The sequence below is a fragment of the Dendrobates tinctorius genome, unplaced genomic scaffold (assembly GCF_039654945.1).
Source record: "Dendrobates tinctorius isolate UK_male_01 unplaced genomic scaffold, ASM3965494v1 ptg000133l, whole genome shotgun sequence".
NCBI classification, from domain to species: Eukaryota; Metazoa; Chordata; class Amphibia; order Anura; family Dendrobatidae; genus Dendrobates; species Dendrobates tinctorius.
Genome location: NW_027361801.1, coordinates 22,651,297 through 22,665,210, shown reverse-complemented (window position 1 = coordinate 22,665,210; position 13,914 = coordinate 22,651,297). Strand labels below are relative to the sequence as shown.

General features: G+C 47.5%; 1 long non-coding RNA gene across 3 annotated transcripts in view; it reads left to right on the top strand.

Annotated features, from left to right (window-relative positions):
- The window catches only part of LOC141048131 (uncharacterized), a 425,218-nt gene that overhangs the window by 149,389 nt on the left and 261,915 nt on the right, over nucleotides 1-13,914 (top strand). For all 3 annotated transcript variants that reach the window (XR_012219966.1, XR_012219965.1, XR_012219967.1), the window contains one exon: nucleotides 13,569-13,660. This is a non-coding gene — a long non-coding RNA (uncharacterized lncRNA). The remainder of the gene's footprint in view (nucleotides 1-13,568; nucleotides 13,661-13,914) is intronic.

The following is a 13,914-nucleotide window of genomic DNA, read 5'->3' as shown; positions in this document are numbered from 1 at the left end:
ATTACTCCATGGAGCTGTTTTCACATACCATGCCTGGATTATCAAGTGAAATGGTGAATTACCCAGGCCAAGATGAATCTGACATGGAGTGCACTGATGCACAGCCGCTGATGGATGATTCTGCTGGTACATTCACTCAGAGCACTACATTGTCCTCGCAGTGTACAGAGCCAGATTCTGACCCTGATGAGACTCAGGTGCCCCTTCCCGCACACTATACCACCATACACGGTGACACAGAGGAAGGTGCACATGACATAGAAGAGGAGGTGATGGATGACCCAGTTGTTGACCCAGATTGGCATCCATTGGGGGAAGAGGGTGCTGCTTCCAATAGCTCAGATGAGGAGCATCCACAGCAGACATCGACATCGCAACAGCTGTTATCTGGCAGGCCCGGAGCACTCCAAAGACAGGTTCCAAACATCAAAAGAGTTGCTGGACAGCTTGTCCAGAGGGTCAAAAGATCACAGCGTGCTAGGCCGCAAAATGTCTGCCAAAGTAGGAAGAGTGCAGTGTGGCACTTTTTTGAACAAAATCCTCATGATCAGGCCAAGGTTATCTGTAAGAAGTGCGCAAAGACCTTTAGCCGAGGGAAAAATCTGAAAAATTTGAATACCAGTTGCATGCTTAGACATTTAACCAGCATGCACTTGCAAGCGTGGACACAACACCAAACCTCAAGTGCCACATGTGCAACTGATCACAACGAAGGTAGTCAGCAACGCTACATTGTTTCCCCCACTGTAAGCCCACCGGTTAGCACAGCAGCAAATGTTGAGGTGTCGTTGCAATGCCACAGCAGTCAGGGAATCCCACTGTTATATCAACGAAAGACTGATTCTAGGCCATCAGAAAGAACAACAACTCCATCACCATCATCAACCCTCTCTCAGTCCGCCCTGTCCACCGCTACTTCCACCATATGCAGCTCTCAAGTCCAGCTCACCCTCCCAGACACTATGAGTAGGTCAAGAAAGTACTCAGTCTCTCATCCGCGTACACTGGGTTTGAACGCCCACATTTCCAAACTAATCTCGTTTGAGATGATGCCCTTTCGGTTGGTGGAAAGCGCAGCTTTCCGCAAACTCATGGCCTATGCAGTACCACGCTATGACCTACCCAGTCGCCACTTCTTCTCTCGCAAAGCCATCCCAGCCCTCCACCATCATGTGAAAGACCGCATTGTCCATGCACTCAAGCAGTCAGTGAGCGGAAAGATGCACCTCACAACTGATGCATGGTCCAGTCGGCATGGCCAGGGCCGTTACGTGTCCATCACTGCGCACTGGGTTAATGTGGTGGATGCAGGGTCCACAGGGGACAGCGGTGGTGGGACAGTGCTGCCTAGCCCACGGTATAGGAAACAGTTGGCTGTAGGCGTTCGACCCTCCTCCTCCTTCTCCTCCTCCAGAAGCGAAAGCTCGTCCACAGAGCGCAGTCGTACGAGCACTCCATCTGCAGCTGCCACTGTTGCACACGATGTGTCCCCCTATCGAGCAGCTAGTGGAAAGCGTCAGCAGGCTGTGTTGCAGATGATGTGTTTGGGCAACAGACACACCGCCGAGGTACTGGCCGAGTACTTGAAGCGACAAACTGAGTCATGGCTGGGCAGTGTACATCTTGAGGCAGGCAAGGTAGTTAGTGATAACGGCCATAATTTTGTGGCAGCCATAGCCCTTTCAAAACTCAGCCACATACCTTGCTTGGCTCACACCTTGAACCTGGTGGTGCAGTGCTTCCTCAAAAATTATCCGGAGTTAACAGCCCTGCTCCAGAAGGTGCGAAGACTGTGCGCGCACATCCGCCGGTCGCCTGCACACTCCGTTCGTATGCAGAAGCTGCAGCGATTGCTCCACCTTCCCAACCACCGCCTCATTATCGACATTGCAACAAGGTGGAACTCCACCCTGCACATGGTGGAGCGGCTGTGCGAGCAGAGGCAGGCCATAATGCATTTGTGGGAGGATACACGGCCAGGCACTTTGAGAGCAGACATGGAGTTGACAGGTGTGCAGTGGTCGAAGCTGAAAGACCTCTGTAAAGTCCTTCAGTGTTTTGAGGAATGCACACGGCTGGTAAGCGCAGATGACGCCATCCTAAGCATGAGCATCCCACTTATGCGTCTGCTCATGCAAACTTTGACGCACCTTAAGGAGCAGGCGTCTGCAGCCAATGTTGATGAGGAGGAAGAGGAGTAGGGAATCCTTGATGACATTCAGCCATTATCTGCTCAGGGACCTCTCCTGGACGAGGTGGAGGAAGAAAGGAGGAGGAGGAGGATGATGGGGATGATTACTTAGGGGAGGAGGATGCATCTCGTGGGGCAAGTGAAAATGTTGGCGTGGCAAGGTCTGGTACAGGGTTTGTGCGTGACTGGAGGGATGTGGATTTGCCAGAAAGTGCTCCTCCAACCAGCACTCGCAGTGCATCATTGACACCGGGAACATTGGCCCACATGTCAGATTATGCCTTGCAGATCCTAAAAAGGGACCCCCGCATTGCCAAAATGATGAACGATGACGACTACTGGTTGGCCAGCATCCTGGATCCACGCTATAAAGGCAAATTACAAAACATCATGCCACAGGAGAACCTTGACCTAATATTGGCTAATAAACAAGCAACTCTGGTAAATCGGTTGCTTGAGGCATTCCCAGCACACAGCAGCGGTGATGGTTCTCACACGAGCCGTACGGGCCGGGGGCAGCTTGGCAGAGGTGTTCGTGGTGCACACAGCAGAAGTGGCGTTGGAGACAGGGGTTTCATGACAATGTTGTGGACTGATTTTTCAAATACCGCTCACACAACTGGTAATACTGCATCGATGGAAAGTGACAGGAGACAGCAGTTGTCAACTATGGTTACAAACTACTTTTCCTCCCATATCGATGTTCTCCCACACAGGTCATTCCCCTTTGACTATTGGGCCGCTAAACTGGACACCTGGCCTGAATTGGCCCAATATGCCTTACAGGAGCTCGCTTGCCCAGCTGCAAGTGTGCTATCGGAAAGAGTCTTCAGTGCAGCTGGATCAATCCTGACAGAAAAAAGGACCCGTCTGTCAACCCAAAATGTGGATGATCTAACCTTCATTAAAATGAACCATGCATGGGTTTCCAAGGATTTTGTCCCACCTTCCCCTGATGACACATAGGGTGACAGAAAAATGGCTTGCTTTGGTCCACCTCTTCCTGGGACTTCACCTATTTCGCCTTTTGCATCAGCTGAATGTCCAACATCAACATATGCCACTTTCTAAAACTCCCTAACTGTGCTGCCTCCCCCCATGGCCGGGGTCACCACCTATCGCACGACACCGTGCGAGTGCCGTTGCCCTGGACAGGTGGGTAAGCCGACTCTTGGGCGCGGGCACTGGCACAGGGTCCCTCATAGTGCAATCAAGTGTCTCTGACGGTGGTGGTGCACACCCGCCGTCAGACACACCGCTGTACTATGAGAGGCCCAGTGCCAGTACCGACGCCCACACGTGGGCCCCCCTTGCTTGGGCAGGGCCCCAGCATTTGCAATCTTTACCTCTCCCTGCTCCTCCGCTGTGTAATCTGGGCCGTCAAATCCATACTGTGCCTGACACCGTCTGATCCTGCCTCCTAATGTATAGACATATATTTTGAATGTGTACGCTATCCATACATGTTATCTGGGGATACGGTACCCTTTCTAACCTTTGTGCAATCACGTGCAATCCATACTGGGCCTAACACCGTCTGAGCCTGCCTCCTGATGTATAGACATATATTTTGAATGTGTAAGCTATCCATACATGTTATCCGGGGATACGGTTCCCTTTCTAACCTTTGTGCAATCACGTGCAATCCATACTGGGCCTAACACCGTCTGAGCCTGCCTCCTGATGTATAGACATATATTTTGAATGTGTACGCTATCCATACATGTTATCTGGGGATACGGTACCCTTTCTAACCTATGTGCAATCACGTGCAATCCATACTGGGCCTAACACCGTCTGAGCCTGCCTCCTGATGTATAGACATATATTTTGAATGTGTACGCTATCCATACATGTTATCCGGGGATACGGTTCCCTTTCTAACCTTTGTGCAATCACGTGCAATCCATACTGGGCCTAACACCGTCTGAGCCTGCCTCCTGATGTATAGACATATATTTTGAATGTGTACGCTATCCATACATGTTATCTGGGGATACGGTACCCTTTCTAACCTTTGTGCAATCACGTGCAAGCCATACTGGGCCTAACACCGTCTGAGCCTGCCTCCTGATGTATAGACATATATTTTGAATGTGTACGCTATCCATACATGTTATCTGGGGATACGGTACCCTTTCTAACCTTTGTGCAATCACGTGCAATCCATACTGGGCCTAACACCGTCTGAGCCTGCCTCCTGATGTATAGACATATATTTTGAATGTGTACACTATGCTATCCATACATGTTATCCGGGGATACGGTACCCTTTCTAACCTTTGTGCAATCACGTGCAATCCATACTGGGCCTAACACCGTCTGAGCCTGCCTCCTGATGTATAGACATATATTTTGAATGTGTACACTATGCTATCCATACATGTTATCCGGGGATACGGTACCCTATCTAACCTTTGTGCAATCACGTGCAATCCATACTGGGCCTAACACCGTCTGAGCCTGCCTCCTGATGTATAGACATATATTTTGAATCAGTACGCTATCCATACATGTTATCCGGGGATACGGTACCCTTTCTAACCTTTGTGCACTCACGTGCAATCCATACTGGGCCTAACACCGTCTGAGCCTGCCTCCTGATGTATAGACATATATTTTGAATGTGTACGCTATCCATACATGTTATCTGGGGATACGGTACCCTTTCTAACCTTTGTGCAATCACGTGCAATCCATACTGGGCCTAACACCGTCTGAGCCTGCCTCCTGATGTATAGACATATATTTTGAATGTGTACGCTATCCATACATGTTATCTGGGGATACGGTACCCTTTCTAACCTTTGTGCAATCACGTGCAATCCATACTGGGTCTAACACCGTCTGAGCCTGCCTCCTGATGTATAGACATATATTTTGAATGTGTACGCTATCCATACATGTTATCTGGGGATACGGTACCCTTTCTAACCTTTGTGCAATCACGTGCAAGCCATACTGGGCCTAACACCGTCTGAGCCTGCCTCCTGATGTATAGACATATATTTTGAATGTGTACGCTATCCATACATGTTATCTGGGGATACGGTACCCTTTCTAACCTTTGTGCAATCACGTGCAATCCATACTGGGCCTAGCCTAATACCGTCTGAGCCTGCCTCCTGATGTATAGACATATATTTTGAATGTGTACACTATGCTATCCATACATGTTATCCGGGGATACGGTACCCTTTCTAACCTTTGTGCAATCACGTGCAATCCATACTGGGCCTAACACCGTCTGAGCCTGCCTCCTGATGTATAGACATATATTTTGAATGTGTACGCTATCCATACATGTTATCTGGGGATACGGTACCCTTTCTAACCTTTGTGCAATCACGTGCAATCCATACTGGGTCTAACACCGTCTGAGCCTGCCTCCTGATGTATAGACATATATTTTGAATGTGTACGCTATCCATACATGTTATCTGGGGATACGGTACCCTTTCTAACCTTTGTGCAATCACGTGCAAGCCATACTGGGCCTAACACCGTCTGAGCCTGCCTCCTGATGTATAGACATATATTTTGAATGTGTACGCTATCCATACATGTTATCTGGGGATACGGTACCCTTTCTAACCTTTGTGCAATCACGTGCAATCCATACTGGGCCTAATACCGTCTGAGCCTGCCTCCTGATGTATAGACATATATTTTGAATGTGTACACTATGCTATCCATACATGTTATCCGGGGATACGGTACCCTTTCTAACCTTTGTGAAATCACGTGCAATCCATACTGGGCCTAACACCGTCTGAGCCTGCCTCCTGATGTATAGACATATATTTTGAATGTGTACACTATGCTATCCATACATGTTATCCGGGGATACGGTACCCTTTCTAACCTTTGTGCAATCACGTGCAATCCATACTGGGCCTAACACCGTCTGAGCCTGCCTCCTGATGTATAGACATATATTTTGAATGTGTACACTATGCTATCCATACATGTTATCCGGGGATACGGTACCCTTTCTAACCTTTGTGAAATCACGTGCAATCCATACTGGGCCTAACACCGTCTGAGCCTGCCTCCTGATGTATAGACATATATTTTGAATGTGTACACTATGCTATCCATACATGTTATCCGGGGATACGGTACCCTTTCTAACCTTTGTGCAATCACGTGCAATCCATACTGGGCCTAACACCGTCTGAGCCTGCCTCCTGATGTATAGACATATATTTTGAATGTGTACGCTATCCATACATGTTATCTGGGGATACGGTACCCTTTCTCACCTTTGTGCAATCACGTGTAATCCATACTGGGCGTGAGAACGGCTGGCGAGCTGTTAAGCAAGCTACAGCACCTGTGGTTTGCACACGTAAGTTTTTAATTTTTTCAGGAATGACGGTTAGGCCTAATTCCGGAACTGCGGTTGACCTGCACTTACTGGGAAATCATCGTTCGCGGGTAATAATTGTAATCACAGATCCCCATCACTAACGTTGTTTAGCGGGTTATCTGCACCTGTAAGCGACAAACGCTGGCCTTTTCAGTGTAGCGCACATGCAGCCACGGACATGTAAGGGCATGACACACCAGTTATTGGCCAATCTCATGTGCCAGAGCCTCACGTGTCCCTCTAGTAAGCCGGACGGAGTCTCGTTCGTTAACGGAATTAAGCTTGCAATGTGTGCATCTGTTCTGTAGCTGGCATGGTTGAGGTTGCCCGTGTTGAGTCAAATTACGCCGTAGGCTCCACTCCTGGTGGTGCCCTTCTGGACATTCCTTTAAGGTTCAGCTTTGCAACCATACTGCCCACGTAAAACAAACACTTTGCCTTCATGAACGCTGTTTGGAGGGTCATGACTCGTGGGAATAACGCCGCCCAATCAGTTAACCTGCTAGAGAGATCCTTCGTTGCTCCCAAGCATGACATCACACTCCCTAGGAGGAAGGTAATGCCACTGTGGCGACCGTACTCCTGGGGGCGACACAAGTGCACTGATGCCCAGCCACTGCTCGATGAATCTGCTGGTACATTGACCCAGACCACTACATTCCCCTCGCACGCTACACGGCCTGAATCTGACCCTGATGAAACTCAGGTTACCCTTCCCACATACAGTTCCATCTTACACGGTGACAAAGAGGAAGCTGCAGATGAAAGTGCAGGTTCGGCCCACCCGCCATCAGACACACCACCGTACTATCAGGGGCCCTGTGCCAGTGCCGTCGCCAACGAGTGGGCCCCCCCTGCTTGCTCAGGATCACAGCACTTGCAAGGTTGAAATACTGTGCAGTGAGATGGAAGATGGGGACGACGAGGAGTCCAGACTAATACAGGGATTCCCTAGCGAGGAGACTTATTTGATTGTTTTCAATGTTGGGACAGCAATTTTTGGGGAGCACTATACTCTGGAGAATGATAGATGGGGCCCACCATACACTGGAACATTCCAAAGGTGGACATCAGACACTGGAGCAGCATTTACAGGGCCCATTATACACTAGAGCATTAGAAATGGGGCCCATTATGTTTGGAGCATTATTTGGGCCCATAAGACAGTGGAGCTTCATCCATGGGGACCAACATATACTGTAGCATTATGTGGAGCTCATCATATACTGTTTCAAACATTATATGGGACCAATGATTCTGTATGGAGAAATAGATGGGCCTCGTCATGAGATGTAAAAAGTGAAGTATTTTTCATTGTACTATACCGCTATTTCTCTGCCGCATCGGAGCATCATGAGTTGTGGTATGTGTTAAAGGGGTGCTCTTTCACCCAGGGCACATGAAAACCTGGAGCCAGCCCTACCCCCCCACAACTTTAGCCAAATAACCCCCATTTTTCAGTGCGTAACTTGTATTATGAAGTTAATTAAGGTTGACAAGCTTAAGTAATAAGAATTGATGCTTTTGGCATTCAAATGGGCACTGTAGGTGTGTTTCCTGTCCTCCTCTCACTGCCGACTTTTATTCCCCATTGACTTACATTGGGTTTCGTGTTTCGGGACGACCCCGACTTTTCCCTATAATCGGACGATCTTGCTCGACCCGACTTTTGGAAAAGTCGGGTTTCACGAAACGAAACTCGACCCTAAAAAACCAAAAGTAGCTCAACTCTAGTATAATACACTCCCCATAGTCCTCCATATAGTATAATACACTCCTTATAGCCCTCCATATATTAAAATACACTGCTCAGTCCTCCATATAAAAGGACAGACTCACTATACTAACTATCCCTGTTGATAAAGCATACCGCGAAACGCGCGTCCAGGGTCTTCTTAGGGGATCTGTCAGCACTGCTGTTTATTTAAATGGGTAAGTGTGCCTAATCGGCTTGATTAATCCTTTTGCACTATGCACTACGCACCTTATGTTCACCCTCCCAGGGCTATTGCTTTTACCCTGGTAATATTATGTGGGTGATTGGGTCATTATGTATATAACTCCAGGCCTTTGGCACTAACTTCCCCATGGCAAATCTCCTAATGATTACTTGCGTGGAATCTTTCCTTGTTGTTTGTACTGTGTTGTATCTATGTTCAATTTATAAATAAAATTTAAATTCAATCTTTTATATGTTACTGAAGTCAGCACTCCATTTTTCTTTTGGAAATTCAGTCCTCCATATAGTATAATACACTCCTCATAGTTCTTCATATAGTATAATGCACCGCCATAGTCATCCATGTAGAACAACTCACTTCCCATAGTATAATACACCCCATACTTCTTCATATAATGTATTCCCCATAGTCCTCGATACAGTATAATGTAGCCCATATATAGTATAATGCAGCCACCCCATAGAGCATAATGCAGGCACCCCAAAGAGTATAATGCAGCTCTGCCATACAATATAATGTAACCCCCATATAATATAATGCTGCCCTTCTCTTATAGTATATGCAGCCAACCCTTAGAGAATAATGCAGCCACTCCACAGAATATAATGTAACCCCCCATAGAATATAATGCAGCCCCCTCATAGAGTATAATTCCGCCCATTATATAGTATAATGTACTATACGCGGACATCCCTACTATCATCATGGGCGACTTCAACATCCCCATTGACACTTCCCTCTCAGCTGCCACTAAACTTCTATCTCTCACTTCCTCCTTCGGCCTCACTCAATGGTCTTCTACAGCCACCCACAAAGATGGCCACACACTGGACCTCATCTTCACCCGCCTCTGCTCCCTATCTAACCTCTCTAACTCACCTCTTCCTCTCTCTGACCACAACCTGCTCACATTCTCTTCCCTCTTCACTCCATGTCTACAATCCCCACCCCACAAACTTTCACACCCTCGCAGGAATCTTAAACACCTTGACCTACACTCATTCTCCGAATCCCTCCTCCCTCTTACAGATATAAGTTCCTTACACAATGCGGATGACGCTGCCGCTCTATATAACACCACAATAGCTGTAGCTTTGGAATCCGCTGCCCCACTTACACATACCAAAACTCGCAAAATCAACAGACAGCCCTGGCACACCAGCCTGACCAAAGAGCTGAGGCGAGCTTCCAGGGCTGCTGAGCGCAGATGGAAAAGATCCCACTCCAACGAGCATTTCATCGCATTCAAACAGTCCCTCACTACTTTCAAGACCACACTCGCCACAGCTAAACAAACCTACTTCTCATCTCTCATATCCTCCCTGTCTCACAACCCTAAACAGTTATTCAACACCTTCAATTCTCTCCTCCGCCCCCCAGCACCTCCTCCCTCCCCACTCATCTCAGCTGAAGACTTTGCCTCATTTTTCAAGCAGAAAATTGATAACATCAGGGACAGTTTTGGTCAACAACCCCCAGAGCCCTTCCTCCCGACTTCCCAGCCCTCCACCTTCAAAACCAACTTCTCCACCATTACAGAAGATCGACTCTCCACTCTACTCTCAAGATCACATCTCACCACCTGTGCACTCGACCCGATCCCATCCCACTTCATCCCAAACCTCACCACAGTCTTCATCCCAACCCTAACCCATCTCTTCAACCTATCACTAACAACTGGTGTTTTCCCCTCAAGCTTTAAACATGCCTCCATCACACCTATCCTCAAAAAGCCCTCTCTTGACCCATCCTCTGTATCTAGCTATCGCCCTATATCACTTCTCCCATACGCCTCCAAGCTACTGGAACAACACGTCTACCTTGAACTGTCCTCCCATCTCTCTTCTTGCTCCCTCTTCGACCGCTTACAATCTGGCTTCCGGTCACACCACTCCACTGAAACTGCCCTTACTAAGGTCACCAATGACCTCTTAACTGCCAAGAGCAAGCGACACTACTCTGTCCTCCTCCTCCTGGACCTGTCGGCTGCCTTTGACACAGTGGACCATTCCCTATTATTACAGACCCTCTCATCCCTCGGCATCACAGACTTGGCCCTCTCCTGGATCTCATCATACCTAACAGACCGGACATTCAGCGTCTCCCACTCATACACCACCTCCTCACCTCGCCCCCTATCTGTCGGAGTCCCACAAGGTTCAGTCCTAGGGCCCCTGCTGTTCTCTATTTACACCTTTGGCCTGGGACAGCTCATAGAATCTCATGGCTTTCAGTATCATCTTTATGCTGATGACACACAGATCTACATCTCTGGACCAGATATCACCTCCCTACTAACCAGAATCCCTCAATGTCTGTCCACTATTTCATCCTTCTTCTCCACTAGATATCTGAAACTCAACATGGACAAAACAGAATTCATCATCTTTCCCCCATCTCACGTGACCCCCCCTACGAACCTATCAATTACAGTAAATGACTGCCCACTCTCCCCAGTCCCACAAGCTCGCTGCCTCGGAGTAATCCTTGATGCTGATCTCTCCTTCAAACCACATATCCAAACCCTTTCCACTTCCTGCCGACTTCAACTCAAAAATATTTCACGCATCCGTTCATTCCTCACCCAAGAATCTGCAAAAACCCTAGTCCATGCCCTCATCATCTCTCGCCTTGACTACTGCAACCTCATGCTCTGCGGCCTCCCCTCAAACACTCTCGCACCCCTCCAATCTATTCTAAACTCTGCTGCCCGACTAATCCACCTGTCCCCCCGCTATTCCCCAGCTTCTCCCCTCTGTCAATCCCTTCACTGGCTCCCAATTGCCCAGAGACTCCATTACAAAACCCTAACCATGACATACAAAGCCATCCACAACTTGTCTCCTCCATACATCTGTGACCTCGTCTCCCGGTACTTTCCTGCACGCAACCTCCGATCCTCACAAGATCTCCTTCTCTACTCCCCTCTTATCTCCTCTTCCCACAATCGCATACAAGATTTCTCTCGCGCATCACCCCTACTCTGGAACTCTCTACCACAACATATCAGACTCTCACCTACCATCGAAACCTTCAAAAAGAGCCTGAAGACCCACCTCTTCCGACAAGCCTATAACCTGCAGTAACCACCGATCGACCAAACCGCTGCACGACCAGCTCTACCCTCGCCTACTGTATTATCACCCATCCCTTGAAGATTGTGAGCCCTCGCGGGCAGGGTCCTCTCTCCTCCTGTACCAGTTATGACTTGTATTGTTTAAGATTATTGTACTTGTTTTTATGTATACCCCCCTCACATGTAAAGCGCCATGGAATAAATGGCGCTATAACAATAAATAATAATAATAATAATAATAATAATAATGTAGCCCCTCCATAGAATACAATGTAGCCCTCCTCATATAGTATAATGCAGCCCCAATAGAATATAATATAGCACCCTCATAGTATAATGAAGCCCCCATACAATATAATCTAGCCCCCCATAGAATACAATGTAGCCTCCTCATATAGTATAATGCTCCTATCCTCTGGAATGCTCTACCCCAAGAAATCAGGACTATCCACAATTTGCATAGTTTCAGACGCTCCCTCAAAACACCTTTGTTCAGAGCGGCCTATCAGATTCACTAATCAAAGTCATTCTATGTGTAAGTGTGCATGTGTAGCCCATTCACTATCTCCATCCATCCCTCACTCCCTCAAGATGGCTGGACCTTCATTGTAAATACACCATTGTAAATACACACTTGTACTTTGTATCTCCCCACCTCATTGTAGATTGTAAGCTCTCATGAGCAGGGTCATCTTATTTTGCCTTAATTATTGTATTGTTAATGTTGTTACTTATGACTTGTGTTTTGAAACTGTTAAACTGTAAAGTGTTGCGGAATATGGTTGGCTCTATATAAATAAAGATTATTATTATTATTATTAATGTAGCTCCCTCATAGAGTATGATGCAATCATCCCCCATAGAATATAATATAATACAGCCCCCCATAGAATATAATGTAGCCCCAAATAGAATATAATACAGCCCACCTCCCCATAGAATATAATGTAGCCCCCATATTATATAACACAGCCTCCCACATAGAATTTAATGTAAAATGTACCCCCCATGGTATATAACGCAGCCACATAGTATATAGCCCAGCACCACATGGTATATAGCACAGCCCCACATGGTATATAGCACAACCCCATATGGTATATAGCACAATGCCACAAGGTATATAGCACAGTACCACAGTATACAGCCCACCATGGTATACAGCTCACCATGGTATGCAGCCCAGCATGGTATACAGCCCAGCATGGTATACAGCTGACCATGGTATACAGCCCACCATGGTATAGAGCCCAGCATGGTAGACAGCCCACCATGGTATACAGCCCAGCCTAGTATGGTATACAGCCCAACATGGTATACAGCCCAGCATGGTATACAGCCCACCATGGTGTACAGCCCAGCATGGTATACAGCCGACCATGATATATAGCCCACCATGGTATACAGCCCACCATGGCATACAGCCCAGTTTGGTATACAACCCACCATGCTATACAGCCCAGTATGGTATACAGCCCAGTACTGTATACAGCCCACCATGGTATACAACCGAGCATGGTATACAGCCCCCCAATAATGGCCCCACAGACCTATACACACTGTGATTCAAAATCAACAAACACACTCCTCACCTTCTCCTCGTGGCGGTGCTGCTCCCGGCTCCTGTCTCCTGCTCTGCCTGGTACACAATGAGTGCGCAATGACGTCATTGCGCACCCGCTGTGTGTCAGAGGCAGAGCGGGGGATGATGGGAGAGGAAGCATCTGGTATAGTTCAATGCGGCAGCAGGGGGAGTCGGTGCTGGGGGCAGGCGGGCCCCCTGCCTCATAGGGGCCCCATAGTGGCTGTGTGATGTGCCACTAGCTGGGGTCCCCTGGGGAGCGGGGGCCCTAGGCAGCTGCCTTGTCTGCCTGCATCTAACGCCGGCCCTGATCATGGGCACAGCTTACAAAGAGCTGGACTCCTGCTGAAACAAATTTTAATGATCCCTGCAATTTAACCCCTTAGGTGATGCAGTCAAAAGAAACTGAGACATTTCGTCAAGACAAAAGGAGGAAGTTACTTCTAGCAGCAGACTAGCCCCTATTGACACTATCAAGGTGAGAAAATGCGCTGTGGCTCCTTAATGGCCCACCACCACTGCCATTATAGTTCTATTATTGTTCGCTGTATAAAAGTATTTTAGTGAAAAGCTCAAGTCATCTAGTAGAAATAAAGTAATGAGTAATGAAAAAATTTAATAAAATGGTAAAAAAAATCTATTTTTCCCTTAATAAAATGGTATAAAAAAACATACTAACTTGATATCTTCACATCTGTAACCACACAACCAACTACAATATTAAACCTGCGT